This window comes from Poeciliopsis prolifica, unplaced genomic scaffold (genome assembly GCF_027474105.1).
Source record: "Poeciliopsis prolifica strain line A6 unplaced genomic scaffold, Auburn_PproV2 SCAFFOLD037, whole genome shotgun sequence".
NCBI lineage: Eukaryota > Metazoa > Chordata > Actinopteri > Cyprinodontiformes > Poeciliidae > Poeciliopsis > Poeciliopsis prolifica.
Window position 1 is genome coordinate 57,501 of NW_026562412.1, and position 2,500 is coordinate 60,000.

The window sequence follows — 2,500 nt, forward strand, 5'->3', positions numbered from 1 at the left end:
ATCGACGGTATTAGTCTTTCCAGTCGCAGGATACCCAAGCCACCATCCCGCACCCGTGAATACAGCAGTCCATTGCCCGCCGATGGGGGCAAATGCAACCACTGCTTCACCGCTTTCCTGACTAACCCGTCAATTCGGGCTAGTTTGGTCGTTGGTACTCCACCTAGATCAGCCTGGTACATAAGCCGAGGGAGAGCAAATGTGTTCAGTATCCGTACCTTCTGTGAGGGCTTCAGAGGAGCCTCCGAGATCCGAGCAACCCACAAGCTCAAGTTTGGGATAAGATCTGGAGTCACAATGCCTTGCCCCGGACCCACCTGGACCCCTAAATAACGCACTGATTCCCCTGGAGGAATCATGTGAATGGGGGATCCACCGATCCTCCAGGCTTCACAGTCGTTAACCACGCCCTTGTCCATGTAGAATCCGTGACACTTCTTGGGCTGAACCCTCAACCCCGTCAGTTGGCAGAACTCCTCCAAAATCCCGAGGCTCCCATTCATTGCCTCCACCGACCCTGCCACCAAAACCAAATCGTCAGCGAATGCCAACGCGGAGATCGACAGATCTCCCCAACGTACCCCGAATCTGGTCTGTTCGAGCCTATGGATGAGGGGGTCCATAGCCAGGTTGAAAAGCAGTGGTGACATAGGATCACCCTGCTTAACACCCACTTTCATGTGAATCTTCTGTGTGTGACCGTCCACACAGTTCACCCTGGTCACGCAATCCACATATGAGTTACGAATCAACTCAATAACGTGAGGGTCGACCCGGCGCTCACCCAAGGCACACAGGATATGCTCATGGGCTATGGAGTCAAAAGCCTTAGCAAAGTCAACAAACACGACTGCTAGAGGGCTCCCGTCCCGCCTCGAGCGCCTGATGATCTCACCCACAATCAACAGGTTCTCCGCGCAACCACTCGAGGAGGCCAGGAAACCCCTCTGCCGAGGACTCAGAGGACACGCACGCGCCATCCTCATGGTAAGAATCCTCGAAAACAGCCGAAGCACCACCGAACCGATGGTCACTGGACGCCAACCGCTGACCTCCAGCAGCTCACCAGGATCAGTGGACTTCGGTAGCAATGTCGTCCTGCATTCCTTGAAGGCCCGGGGTATGACTCCACGGACCAACCACGTCGTGTATAGCCGTGCCAGTTGCTCGCCCCTGGGGTCCCAGCTCAGCAAACCCTTTTTGCTGATCCTGTCTGGGCCTGGGGCCGAGCCGTTTGCCATCTTGTTTAGGTTTTCCATCACCTCTGCCGCCAGGATGGGATTGTAGAACTCCTGGTTGTCGGAGACTAAACCCGTTCGGAACTCCCCAAGCCCGTGGAACTGCTCTCCGACTTCCCATCTCTCACGAAACGCTTCGTAGATCTGGTCCGCCGGTAGGGCGCATTCCTGGCTCTCGGCCCCATCCAGGATCCGTGCCGCGAGCCTGGCCTGGTCCCTCGAGTACCAAAACTGGCACTCTCGGTACACACGCCTACGTTGGGCAAGACGCCTTACCCAACCCTTCGCTTGGTTCTGCTCTCGAACGGGAGGACGGGCCCTACCAGGCCGCTCCACTCCCCCACCCAGCCTCGAGATGATTTCTGACGCTGAGGATTCGATCAGAAAAGGGTTCTGATCTACGTCCCTAACAAGGTCAGCGATAGCCTTCACCTCTTCGCCACCCTCTCTGTCACCCCAACCAACCAACGCTTCCCTAATCCTGTCCGATGACAGGACCTGGGGTGACGGTGACAAAGACTGCGCAGCCAGAGGTTCAGGGTCAGCCACAGACACTCTGCCCTCCTCCTCCGCTTCGTGTAGGCTATCGCCTGCCATATCGATCTTCAGGTTTCTCCTCTTACTCCTCACCTGTTCAGCCGTCTTGCCATTTCCCAACTCAACCGCTATGAGCTGGTACGTGGCAACCGAATCTCCGTGCTCCCGAATGAGCCGGATGAGCGTCTGCACTTCTCCAACACTCCAGAGCTTCGTTGCCCTGATCTCCCCGGCTGGCACCTTCCTCATCGCCAGTCTTGCCTCATTCCACGCCGCCGCGTGGGCGTGCCGCTTGTGCTGGGAGACACCAACAGGCGTGGGGAACCGGGCGTCGCAAAGCTCGCAAGCGAACCCGCTAGCCGGCTCCCCTCCACCCCAGCCACACCCCCGCACTTAGGGACATGACACGAGATGGAGTGCCCGTTAGTGTTGGACCTCCCGCACTTGCCGCACATGTACAAGGCAGTAACACCGCCGTGCCGGACAGCGAGATGCTTCCCGAGCGCGACAATGCCCTTCACCTGCACACCACACAGCGGGCAGTCCGAGCCAATCCATGGCAACAGGACCCTGACTTCTGTGGGAGCTTCAGAACGCACGACCTCCGACAGTGTATGCACCGCTCCTGTGACGGCCTGCCCAAGTTGTGGTTCCAGCACGGTTTCGGCTGCTTCTGCCCTCATTGTCGAAGCATCCTCCACCATTAATTCGGCAACCACCGAGGA

The 2,500-nt window shown here is 57.8% G+C and overlaps 1 pseudogene; it reads right to left on the reverse strand.

Annotated features, from left to right (window-relative positions):
• Positions 1 to 2,500, reverse strand: part of LOC129374917 (28S ribosomal RNA) — an 8,203-nt pseudogene that overhangs the window by 2,252 nt on the left and 3,451 nt on the right.